The sequence below is a fragment of the Bombyx mandarina genome, chromosome A1 (assembly GCF_030267445.1).
Source record: "Bombyx mandarina strain Sakado chromosome A1, ASM3026744v2".
In the NCBI taxonomy this organism is placed as follows: Eukaryota; Metazoa; Arthropoda; class Insecta; order Lepidoptera; family Bombycidae; genus Bombyx; species Bombyx mandarina.
The window spans coordinates 10,020,221-10,034,339 of record NC_143234.1 but is presented as its reverse complement, the minus strand read 5'-3'; the positions used below and the strand labels follow the sequence as shown (position 1 = coordinate 10,034,339).

The window sequence follows — 14,119 nt, the reverse complement described above, 5'->3', positions numbered from 1 at the left end:
GTAAAAAAATATATTTAAGTAATACCATATGCGTTCAATATAACTGATCAATAAAGCCGACGGCCACTGTCAAGTGGGAATGAGTTGCTCGCTCCTGGCATTTCAATATTGCAATAATTGTTACGTTATAATACCTCTTGTAAAAATGAATATTTAAAAAAATCTAATATAAAAAAAGACATGCCCGCTGAGTTTCTTGCCAGTTCTTCTCAGGACGGAGGCTAGTTTTTGTGAATTGGCGGTAGTTCTTTTTGACGTTCAACAAGTATGTACTTTCATTTATGTTGAATATTTTTTTTTTATTTCATTTGATTTGGTTTGAATATAAATAATACAAAACAACACCACCTTTTGAATGACATTATCTATATATTAATACGTGAAGCAAAAACTTTGTATCCTTTTTACGAAAATTGCGTGGACGGAGGAGTATGAAATTTTCCACACTTATAGAGAATATAGAACAGAAGTGCACAATGCTAATATATTTTTAAAATAATGTATAAAAGATACATTAAATCAATAAAGAAAATATTACACACACTACATACCATGTATTTGACGCACACACGCATGCATACTATTTATTGTCAAACTTTTGTTCTTGACGTCTGTTGTCAAATTGAGATTAAATATTGTTTGTCCTTGTTAATATTTTTTATAGTGTAGTCTTGGCGAAATTTGTGATTATAGAAGTATAAAATACAATCACAATAGTGTACAAACTTACAATTTCAATTAATTATAGTCGAATTTCGATTACTGCGGGACCTCTAGTAAGAGTTACTGTCCCGTAACTAAAACAAATAAAATGAATATAAACGTCCAGTGAATATCAGTAGGATTCTGGTGGCACCTTTTGAAATTTAAATCTGTAGTCATGCATGCGAGGTACGGCCGCGGGCTTCGTGATACGAGCAGCGATTTCAATAGTCCTGTTTGTTGATATCGCTTTTGAAATGGATCCAACTCAACAATCTATACTTTAATATTATAAAGCTGAAGAGTTTGTTTGTTTGAACGCGCTAATCTCAGGAACTACTGGTCCGATTTGAAAAATTATTTAAGTGCTAGATAGCCCATGTATTGAGGAAGGCTATAGGCTATATAACATCACGGTAAGACCAATACAAGTCGAACAACAATAGAGAATGTTTCAAAATAGGGGTTTGAATGGCTCCTTAACATTCTATAATTCAAAATTTAGCGTTATGCCAAAGTAACTATTCCACGCGAACGTAGTCGCGGGCAAAAGCTAGTGGATAAATATAAGAGGTATATTGATGCTGATTACGTGCAAATTACATACAAAAAAAATTAAAAACAAACGATACAATATTTTCTTCGGTATTCGCGAATCGCGGACATAATTAACAGTACATTTGAATTTGTTACAACAATATTGAAATGTACACGAATAACACCGTACTTGTACGTGGCCACGAAAGCTGTGAAGCATCCGTACCAAACACGAAACTAAACCATAAATGTTGTTATGATTGTAGCAGACGATAAGATGAATCTAAGCCCAAACTGAATATCCTTCCAAGGGCTTCTGAATGAACCACGGAAAATGCAGTTTGGTCAGATTGTTTGGAACCTCTGGGTCTGCGGAGGGACTTCGGTTCCCTCTGTATTCTGTACCGTATGTTCCATGCTCTGAGGAATTGTTCGAGATGATACCGGCATCTCGTTTTTACCATCACACCGCCCGCCACCGGAGTAGAGTGCATCCATACTACCTGGAGCCACTGCGTTCATCCATAGTGCATTTCCAGAGGTCTTTTTTGCCACGTACCATCCGGCTATGGAATGAGCTCCCCTCCACGGTGTTTCCCGAGCGCTATGACATGTCCTTCTTCAAACGAGGCTTGTGGAGAGTATTAAGCGGTAGGTAGCGGCTTGGCTCTGCCCCTGGCATTACTGAAGACCATGGGCGACGTTAACCACTCACCATCAGTTGGGCAGTATGCTCGTCTGTGTACTAGGGTAATAAAAAAATAAAAAAGATACAATAGATTACAGTGTAGTAAACGAAATCTGCTCAGGCGACGGGCGGTGCAATGGTGAATAAGAGATCACGGATTTATCTTAAGCATGATGTCACTGATACTCACAATAAAACACGGCCCTTATCCGCCACCGCTCGGGTTAATGTCGGAAGCTCCAGCATTTGCATGTGAACCGTCTCAAAGCCCCGGTTACATAACTTTTCATACATTAATACTCTTTCTTCTTGACCGATTTTCGAGTTTTCGCGCTTTCGGATCTCGTTTTTGTTAGCCAAGTAAGTTTCAATTTGCCAACATGCTTTTGTGCTTTTGAAATACACTTAGGTTCTTTTGTAAATTGAATATAATGAGCTTTTGTTGGGAGATTTTCGGTTGAAAACACTCGAATCTGGGTCGGCCGCAAGTATCCTCTGAACTGCACTGGTGCCACTTAGGATAAACCGGGTACTTGATTTACCCTTAAGCTCGGGTAAAGGTCTTCGGTAGTATTTTGCTATTATTATTGCTTACTGCTCACCGTTCCACCCGACTGTGAAGTCTTTTACTCCAGATACTATGGCCCCGTAAGGTTTCTGATTTTTTAAGTACTTGAACCTCAGACATATGCATATAAGCATTACTTTGACCTTTTAGGTAACTTGTGCGACTACATGGATGTAAGATAACGTTTGATGCTCTCAGTTGTCTTTATTATGCTATTGACTTCCTTTTTATTCGTCGATATGTTTATATGCATATTTCGCTTCTTATTATATTGTGGTACATGAACCATACATTGTGAATACCATCTTGAGACCTACATTCGAAGTACTTTTTTTTTATTGCTTAGATGGTGGCCAAGCTCACAGCCCACCTGGTGTTAAGTGGTTACTGAAGCCCGCCAACCACCTTGAGATATAAGTTCTAAGGTATCAATATAGTTACAACGGCTGCCCCACCCTTCAAACCGAAACGCATTACTGCTTCACGACATAAATAGGCAGGGTGGTGATACCTACCAACGAGGACTCACAAGAGGTCCTACCACCAGTAATTACGCAAATTATAATTTTGCGGGTTTGATTTTAATTACACGATGTTATTCCTTCACCGTGGAAGTCAATCGTAGACATTTATTGAGTACATATTTCATATAAAAATTGGTACCGGCCTGGGATTCGAACACCGGTGCATCGCTCAACACGAATGCACCGGACGTCTTGTCCTTTAGGCCACTACGACTTCAAAACTGATTGAACCTTAATAGGGTGATAGCACCATACAAGTGGAAGGCGTAATTCCTTTGCGGCAGAAGCAGCCGCGGCGGAGTTGCTGTTCCGCGCTGACACAACTGATGTTAATTAAAATTTAAAAAAATATTTTTTTGTTTCAGGTAATTACATCTTGCTTGATCATTAAGAAGGAGTTTCTAGTGATGCTCGATCCTTGGACGACAGCCAGTGTGTAGAGTACTTACTTCTTTCATTCTTGTTGCATACTCATCTACATGCTATCTGAGTGTAAGGTACAGTAATGATTGAGACACAGCCACGACTGTTTCGTTGGAGATAATACTTATTATGGATTTCGGGTATCATTAACAATTTAATTTCAGATTCCCAAGTATACCTAGTAAAAATTACCTCTGTATCTCTTGGACATCACATGGACAGCACATCACATGGACGCATTAACCATTGTACCACGGTTCACTTGCGGACTAAATAATAATAATATTAATAATGGTTGGTTCGAAGTAAGTATCAGTTGAATGGAATATTTAAAATGTATTCAACTGCTAGTTATTTTTAATAAATGTATCTTTTTATTTGATTGGTTTTGTTAATTTTAAATATGTTTCAATGATACTATGTATACACTTATGATTATTGTTGTCTGAAATAAAATAAATCATTCATTCATTCATTCATTAACTCCAGTTGGTTGGTTCAAGCAAGCTACTTCATAGATTGTGAAAGGGGAGTTAGAAAAAATATGCCTTATGAGCGTCCAATGTGACGACCTCTCGGTTCGAGACATCTACAAGCTCATATCACACTGGACTGTAACTCACTGGAGCCAGGTTCGGATATGAGAAGTAAAAGTTTCGGGAATGTCAAAAAATCTTCACATGTCACACGCGTCGTGCCGATGTCTGTCCAGCTATAACTAGCACAATAAGTTATTATTATTAAACTAAATTAAATTAAAATACCTTGCATTTTGACTTAATAAATTTAAAAATTAGCAACAAAATTTTTTGTTTAATATCACTCCGAATACAGACAGACACTGACGAGATTCAAAAACCACATGACCACGAGAATTATAGCCGTCGCAGAATTCCAGACGTCGAATTAAGAATGTACAATAAACAGTAGATTGATCTAATAATTCTTTCTCTCGTGTCTCGCAAAACCTAAGAGAATATCAAAATTCCATGAGAACGATATTTAAAATCCCAATGATATAGCAATTCTATTGTAATGAAGGCTCAAAGTGTAGATCTGATGTCTCTGATCGGATTTTACTGGCGTTAGGATCTCTTGTGAGTCCGCACGGGTAGGTACCACCACCCTGCCTATTTCTGCCGTGAAGCAGTAATCGTTTCGGTTTGAAGGGTAGGGCAGCCATTGTAACTATACTGAGACCTTAGAACTTAATCTCAAGGTGGGTGGCGCATTTACGTTCTAGATGTCTATGGGCTCCAGTTAAAACTTAACACCGGGTGGGCTGTGAGCTCGTCCACCCATCTAGGCAATAAAAACAAAAAAAGACTGTCGGGCCAAGTATTCCAGCGATTTATTCAAATGCATAATTTTATGAAATCATCAGTAGCGAGATGCAGGCGCATGGCAATCGCGGGCGATAGATACTCGCACATACCGGCTCACCCATGTTCAAAGATTCGTTCCACGGTAGAAATACTCGATGCATTTCATTACGTTCGGATTTAAATATCAAAAGAATATATTTGGATCCTGCGGCCTCACCTGCATTCATTATGCATACCGTCTATTATCTTATTCGAAATTTTCCATTGAAAAATATTCATGCGATAGATTTTTCTACAAAATTTATCATAGAACACTGGATAAAAATCTATATTAAAAACGTCCGACCGAAGATAGGCTGGTGCTCAATAATAGGTATTATAAAACTCAAATGTACAGTGAAATTTTAGATATTAATGTTTTTTAGAATGTACATGTAAGCATAAATAGGCACAGACAAAACATTATCATCGGTAGTAGGATTGACATTTTGTATGCCGATTTGAAGAATGAGACAGCAGTTATAGCATTGAGACTTCGACCTCATGTCTCAAGGGAGGCAACGGTACTCACATTGTCATGTCTATGAGTTCCTGTGACCACTTGAGCTCGTTCGGGGAACTAATCAAATAACAATAAAAGATTGAACAAATATTTACTGTCATTAGCAACTAATTTTAATTTCTTTAGTAGCAACTGACGAGTAATACTAGTGTTATCAACAAAAAATTTAAAACAATTTTTAAACGACTGTTGATAACAAAATAAAAAAGATAATATTAAACGGTAGGCAGCGGTTTGGCTCTGCCCCTGGCATTGCTGACGTCCATGAGCGGCGGTAACCACTCACCATCAGGTGGGCCGTATGCTCGTCTGCCTATAAGGAAATAAAAAAAAAAATTACATAAAATAAAGGACAAACCCGAAATCCATACAAACTTGGGCCTGGCGTTACAGTGCTAGAATTTGGGCATAAGTTACAATACCTAAGAAGGTTTCATGAGCCCAATTTTCAGGTCTCCCAGCAATGGCCGAATTGGTAAAATCAGACAATGTTTACATTTTAGGTTATGTTTATTGTTCGAGATATTTTAATAAAAACGATATTTTTGAGGCTGTTTCCTACTAAAGATGAGTAATTTTTTACGAAACCTGTTGCAGCAACAGGTTGCTTTAAAATAAAAATGGAACCTGTTACGAGAAATCGCGCGTTAGGTTATTTACGAAAACGAACCAAAGCCAAAAATTAAAAACAACGTAATGCGAAACGCGCTGCGCACGAAATGATTTTTTAAGGGATTTTATGACCTGGTAACTAAGACCTTTAGGTCAGTCTTATTTTAATTTTAATGAAAACTTTTTTATATGAAAAACTATATTTAACTGATAACTTTTTTATATAAAATATAAATCATTACGTGCTCCCATAATATTATCTCATCACATTTCATTTCATTTTATTTCATGCCTTTTTTATTTTTATTTTTTATTGCTTAGATACCCATCGACGAGCTCACAGCCCACCTGATGTTAAGTGGTTACTGGAGCTCATAGACATGTACGACGTAAATGCGCCACCCACCTTGAGATATAAGTTCTAAGGTCTCAGTATAATAAGTTCTAAGGTCTCAGTATAGTTACAACGGCTGCCCCGCCCTTCAAACTGAAACGCATTACTGCTTTACGGCAAAATCCAAAATATCTTCAGTTGGCAACATTAAAGATAACATAACACGATTTGATACATTTGTGTTTTTCTATGGCATAGTCACATTAATATAAAAATGCAAAACTACCCTTTCATGCTATATTTAATGTTGTCAGTTGTAGATATTTTGAATTGCCGCCATTGTAAGTAGTTGTGTCACGATTCGATGGCCATACTCTATTTACATTGATTAAAATACCTATAAAAACAGTCATTTATCCTTAAGCAAAAGAGTATTCATTATTTTTTACACTTGATTTCCACTAAATCGATCCTATTTTATGGATGTTCTAATTCTAATCCGCACGTTTGTGGAGCTAGTTACGTATATTGAAATAAGTGTTGCAGATGTTTACAAAGATTGTTTAAAACAAAAAATTGAATTCAACTTATTTTCTACACTTGGCCATTGTCAATGAAGCTAAGATTTTAATAGGTTAATCAAGCAAAATAGACGAATTTTTTGGTACATATCCTATTCGTGTAACGCTTAGGCCCAAAATGGGGTTTCTCCTTTAATTTTGGAGTATCAGTGAATAGAGACTAATTTCGAACGATTAGTCAACACTGTGTGTATAATTAAGTATTTTCTGCAGACATCGCGAGTCGTAGAGGTAATAAAACTATCTTTGAGTGTTTCATCTCACGTTTATTTCATTTCACGATTGGTTGATCGCAGAATCTTCGTAGAAATTCATATTTTCATCTATATCTATACTAATATTATAAAGAGGAAAGATTTGTTTGTTTGTTTGTTTCGAATAGGCTCCGAAACTACTGGACCGATTTGAAAAATTATTTTTCCATTAGAAGCCGACATTGTCCCTGATGAACATAGGCTACTTTTAAAAAAAAAAAAATTATTTAATTTTTTTGGTTTCATGTGTGTTTTAATGTTTCCGAAGCGAAGCGAGGGCGGGTCGCTAGTATTTTAATAAATTCGCTGATTCCGTTGCTAATCTATACTAATATATAAATCTACAGTCGTTTTTACGGATGTTCCGTTATAACTACTGAACCTTGGATCCGATTGACTTGAAACTTGGTATCCATGTAGAAAATACATGTGCTTAATGGATAGGCTAATATTTATGTGAGTCTTGGACTCACTACACCAGTTGCGAGGGCGTTAATTATGAGAATCTTTGTGGGGGTGAGAAATAATAATGTCAATTTTAAATGCCCAGCGAAGCGGACGGGTATAGCTAGTTGTCTGTATGAATACGAGGTTTAAAAAAACAGAGTACACAGCGACATGTACTCTGTTTCAAACCAATGGATTCTTGCATCAGAGTCACACATCGTGCCTCTGGTCCTTGATTTGAAACTTCATAAGAGCGATCATTTTGTCCTTCGTGACGAAACGCTAATATCTCATAGACCCAGTCACGTTCAGATTACCATCTTGAACTTCACACATCTGGGATAGGCAGTAACTTGTTTGTACCTCCGACGTAGCGGAGGTCCAAAGACGCCCGACCGGGAATGATAGCGATTAATGTATATTGCGCGTCATAGACTGGTATTGAAACGTCAGACCTTTACACATAATCTAGATACGTTTTTACGTAGAAGAAAAGGCTATTTGCGTATGGATTCGAGCTACGTCTTACGGCCTGGCCACGGGGATCGGCGGTGCGAACAGCGAAGCGGTGGACGAGGCGACCATTCGCGCAGCACCGTTTGCAGGCCACGGGTACTCACGTTCGCCGCCGCGACTAGTAAGGAAGTCCGACAGCGAAATGTCTATATCGAAATTATCTCGATATTGCTTACAAATTAATAGTTTTTTGGTTCAGGACCTATTATTTGGAAAAGATTGTGAAGTACATGATTTGAATAAGAATCGGAGTGTACCTATAGATGGAGAATTCCACAAGAAGTACGAGAAATACTTTGGGTGGCTAGACTTCCAAATAGCTGGTCTAGCTAGTATTTCAGCTATTTTTTTTTTTATTGCTTAGATGGATGGACGAGCTCACAGCCCACCTTGTGTTAAGTGGTTACTGGCCCATAGACATCCACAACGTAAATGCGCCACCCACCTTGAGATATAAGTTCTAAGGTCTCAAGTATAGTTACAACGGCTGCCTCACCCTTCAAACCGAAACGCATTACTACTTCACGGCAGAAATAGGCAGGGTGGTAGTACCCACCCGTGTGGACTCACAAGAGGTCCTACCACCAGTAATTACGCAAATTATAATTTTGAGGATTTCATTTTTATTACACGATGTTATTCCTTCACCGTGGAAATCAATCGTGAACATTAAAATTTGTTGAGTACGTATTTCATTACAAAAATTGGTACCCGCCTGATATTCGAACACCGGTGCATCGCTCAACACGATTGCAACGGACGTCCGTTAGGCCACGACGACTTTAAAAATATAAAATAAAAAATAAATAAAAAATATAAAAATTTCGGTTTTAATTTTTCGCGGCGAAAACAACTAAACTCATTTAATCACTGTACTATTCGCCGCGACTACCGCTCGACTCCGTGGCTCGCGCCGTCCGTATTCATCCATTTGTTTTGCTCGCCCGCCGCATCGCGCGATTCGCTCGGTACATTTCGCCGGTCGCTTCGCCGGTCGCCCGTGCGCGTGGCTTGTTAGGTACATTTCTATGCTCTTATTTTAGTCGCTAGACGCTTCGCCGTTCGCACCGCGCGAATATTCGTATCGGCGAATGTCCCGTGGCCAGGCTGTTAGTCCCACGCTATACCAGTCCGCCAGGACTCTACCCATCTTGGCTACCGCATATTAAATCACATTCCCCCATCTAAAAAAAAACAGGTATGAAACACCTGAACTAAGTAGGACCGAGCTTAAAACTCGTATATTTTCAACATTATTATTAAGCTCTGACTCGACCGAGATAGCTGAGTCAGCAGATTTAAACCTCACGGAGTCTCTGGTCAAATCTGTCACTTTCTTAAAATACAGTGTAAATGTAATTTAGCATGTAAAGCACCTTTATTTATTCCAAATACTGTTATTTTAGTGCTGTCGTAAGGTATTTCAATGATTTAAACATGATTAAATGCGGTTATGGATGTAAAAATTATAATTAAGTTTATTTATTTACTAGCGACCCGCCCTCGCTTCGCTTCGGAAACATTAAAACACACATGAAACAAAAAAAAAAAAATTAAAAAAGTAGCCTATGTTCATCAGGGACAATGTCGGCTTCTAATGGAAAAAGATTTTTTCAAATCGGTCCAGTAGTTTCGGAGCCTATTCGAAACAAACAAACAAACAAATCTTTCCTCTTTATAATATTAGTATAGATTAGTATAGATTTTGATGTTTCTGATGGATATTATTAAGCCAAACTAATAAGATTATGGTAACGGTCAATGGTCTTTGACACGTGTGCAAATTTTCGGACTCGGCGGCAATAGTTTTTTTTTTATGATTGAAGGATTACTGGTGGCCCGGGGGCCTTTCCAGTTTCACCAGGACAGGTGGGCGAGTTATGGCTCAGCCAGGAGGGGTGGGATTTGCTAACAGCTACCCGAGCGCCTCCGAAAGAGACCTAACAACTCAAGAGCAGATGCTTCACGAATGAATCCATTACCGGATCGGTCGGTAATAGTATGAGTTAGAGAGGATCTTGAAGTTTCTGAAAATTACGTTTGAAATGTTCCATTGCATGAAAATGTAGATACAGGTTAAGCTAACAAAACCGTCTCAATCGATGCGTGCTCGTGACGTAAGCGCTGGCGCTTTTTTTCTTCCGGTGGATTTCTTTCTTCTTTTATTTTATTTATTGCTTAGATGGGTTGGACGAGCTCACAACCCACCTGGTGTTTAGTGGTTACTGGAGCCCATAGACATCTACAACGTAAATGCGCCACCCACCTTGAGATATAAGTTACAACGGCTGCCCCACCCTTCAAACCGAAACGCATTAATTACTGCTTCACGGCAGAAATAGGCAGGGTGGTGGTACCTACCCGCGCGAACTCACAAGAGGTCCTACCACCAGTAAATAATTAATAACCAATAATATATAAGGATTAATAGTGAAAAATCCTTTTTGATACGTCACGTCTTTGTCATACTGCCATCGATGTACGACAGGGTCCCTAGGACGCAAGTTTGTATTGGATTAAGTAATTCAACTGAAATTTCAATGGACTACATGAAGGTCCATTAAAGGATGACATTACAGAATCTCTTGACATCCAACTGCCAAATGAACGGGAAGAATTTAACGCGAAGTCTCGCGGAAGCAGCGTGGAGCTTTGACATTTTTTTCTGCACATTTTCCTTGTACTAATTCAGGATGTTTTTGTCCCGAAATAAGCATTGTTTGACCTCAATACCAGAATGAATTTAAAATTTCGCAAAATAAATAAATAATTATATGTATATGGGTGATTATACAAAAGTTGGGTAACTATTGAGGATATTTTGTTTACTATAGTTATTAAATCAAATTATTACAAATTCGGGTGTATATGATGGCTAATCTAATGATTATCTTCTTCCAAATCGGGCCAGTCACTTTTTTAAATAGATTGTGAGATATTTAAAATTTTCTGAATTTGACTGCCAGGGGACTGACGAGGCTAACATAGTACTGATAAAATACACAATTTTGTAAGAATTATAATGAAATTTAATAAAAATTAGTACAAATCTCTTATTTTTAATAATAATGGCACATGTCTAAGTATTATAATCACTTAGTAACAATTAAAAATAATTATTAATATTATATGTAATACTGGGAGAAAATACTATCTCAATTTTCAATACAGCCTTTTCGCATTTAACGTAACGTTATTCACTTAGCTTTTACTACTTTTACTTAGTTTTACTTAAAATTTCAAGTAATCAACAAACAATGGAAACATGTATATTTTCGAAAACATCATTTTATTCCTTAAATTGGTAAAAAACCCTCATCCCTTTTGTAATGAGGTTTGGTACGGGTATTTTTTTATTATTTTATTATTATTTGATGCACGGGAACATCTGATACATCTTTTTCATACATTTTGAACAGAGTGCCATTGTGATTACAAATTTTCAGAAAAGTTACTCTTACTTCACCGTCTTCATCATCAACCGAAGAGCAGACCGCTGTATAATTATATTTTGTTTTATTTATGAGATATTTGTCTCTCATGTCTTCAATTCCGGTCTTTGGCGTTTTTTTAACAGATTTTATTACTTTTTTAGTAATAGTAATTTAGCTGTTTTTTGACTCGTACATTTTTGACGCTGAGTATTTAGTTTAGCTTTAAGCTTTGAAACTATAGCCTCCATCTTTTTTATTTCCCTGTTTCAAGATTTTCGCTGTCTTTCACTTCTCCTTTTGGCTTCTTTTGCTCTGTGATCTTCGTTCATAACAGGTCTGATTGCTTGATTAACTATGGGTCTATTTCGTCGTCAGTTGGTGGAGGAGTATTCTGGCATATAAAATTATTAGTGGTTGGTTTCAATAGCTGTTTTCTTTGCATTTGTGTTATTCGTTGCTCTCGTGGTGTCATGTCTTTAACATTTTTTCTTTGTCCTTTCTCTGTTTTCCTTAAGTACTGAATTTTTTTTTTTTATTATTCCGTTAATTTAATAGGATCACTTTTAATTCTGGCCAAGCGAGCCTTTCCGGCTTCTCTCTTTTTTTTAAATATTTCTTCCCTAGTCTTTTAGCGTGCCGCATCATGTTTTAAACTGAAATATAAAATAGAAATGCTTATACATGGTAGCAATTAAGATAAATGCGCTCTAAAACAACATAAAAAAACAGTACTATGGAGACACGTCAGTCCTCTAACGCGATACCTAACAAAGGACTGACGCCAACGGACTGACGAAAAAGGCATAATTGGAGGTTATAATCAGAACTAATGTTTTTTTTAGTAATTTCGAATATCAACAAACTACATTTTAACAAATTATAGTTAACTATGTATAAATGAAAATAAACCTCACATTAACAAGAAAATAACGACTCACCACAGGACTGAAGTTTTGACTGGCTTCGCACGTGTGTAGACGACAAACACAACCCAAGCACTGATACAGTTATGGCGACCGTCAAATTGTGCGGTCCGACACTAACTTCATTATCAACATTAAAGCTTAAACAGGGATTTGACCTTGACTCGGTGATATTTGGCGAGATTTTCAAATTTTAAAGAATACACAACGGACTGACGAATGAAACGAACACAAAGTTTCTTATTTTTTTAAAAATAAAATGGAGAACATTGCACTATGAAAGCTGTAGTATATAATACTATGTACATCACAGATTGTTGTAAATTAGTAAGTTTTCTTAAATCAATGATAATGTTTAATGGATAGTCACTTGATTGTTAGTTTTCGGGATTGTGACATGCCAAAGGACTGACGTTTTAAGTATTCATTTGGTTTTTTTACTAACTTGTATTTAAAATAAAGAAGTGAAATTGGGTGACCAAATAAAGGACGTTTCGTTGTTTTAAAATAAATTGGTATTTCAATAAAATATAATAAGACTTTGTATTTATTGGCTGATGACATTGAGTTACCCAATTTTTGTATAATCACCCATATATATAATTTGGTTGTAGGACCTCTTGTGAGTACACGCGGGTAGGTACCACCCTGCCTATTTCTGCCGTGAAGCCGTAATGCGTTTCGGTCTGAAGGGTAGGGCAGCCGTTGTAACTATACTGAGATCTTAGAAACTTATATCTCAAGGTGGGTGGCGCATTTACGTTGTAGGTGTCTATGGGCTCCAGTAACCACTTAACACCAGGTTGGCTGTGAGTTCGTCCACCCATCGAAGCAATAACAAAAAAAAATGGGAGCAATTCAAAAAATGTATCGCGATAATAAGCGTTATAAAAAATGTATACGATTGATAACTCATCTTTAAATGTGTTATTTATCGGACAACTATAAGAGAGTACCTACACAAATTCCATTTTAGAACGCAAATTTAACATATTATTATCATTTTATGAGCAGAATTACCAGGGCCACGTTTCCGCCACCTCATCTGCAACGTTCCAAAACACGTTGAGCTCTCATATCACTTACGTCTTCGTCGGACCCGGTACGATCACCCATCAGCAGAGGCCTGATAGTCCTGGCTGACGATATCAACGATCCCTGAGGGTGCCAACGTTTCTAACACACAAGACGTTATTTTAACGTACGACATTGCGGTACACAATTACTTAGTTTTGTTGTAGCGTTAGTTAACCTATAAGTGATGCTCAGTAATCAACGTAGCCAACAGTCTACACGAAAAACAGCTGTTAATCAGAAATAAATGTTTTAGCTATCAGAAATATATAGTAGGGTTCATACTTAAACACAAAGAACCAAACATGGATTGTAATAGAAAGATTAGTGAATCTGTTTGCACCTTTTCTATTCCACAGCAGTAGTAGTATTTACTTCGGTCTTCGCAAATCACTGTATAGTATAAAACAAAGTCGCTTTCTCTGTCCCTATATCTTTTTTTTTTAATTGCCTTTGTAGGCAGACGAGCATAAGGCCCACCTGATGGTAAGTGGTCACCGTCGCTCATGGACGTCAGCAATGCCGGGGGCAGAGCCAAGCCGCTGCCTACCATATCTGTCCCTATGTATGCTTAAATCTTTAAAACTACGCAACGGATTTTGATGCGCTTTTTTT

At 37.3% G+C, this 14,119-nt stretch overlaps 1 protein-coding gene and 1 long non-coding RNA gene across 3 annotated transcripts in view; one reads left to right on the top strand and one right to left on the bottom strand.

Moving 5' to 3' along the window:
- The window catches only part of LOC114253462 (uncharacterized), a 562,226-nt gene that overhangs the window by 358,674 nt on the left and 189,433 nt on the right, over positions 1-14,119 (top strand). The gene's annotated exons all lie outside the window — the stretch shown is intronic.
- On the bottom strand, positions 11,346-12,689 carry LOC149499515 (uncharacterized). The gene is made up of 2 exons (XR_016325689.1): positions 12,446-12,689; positions 11,346-12,160 (listed from the first exon to the last, which is right to left on the bottom strand). It is a non-coding gene; the product is annotated as an uncharacterized LOC149499515 (long non-coding RNA).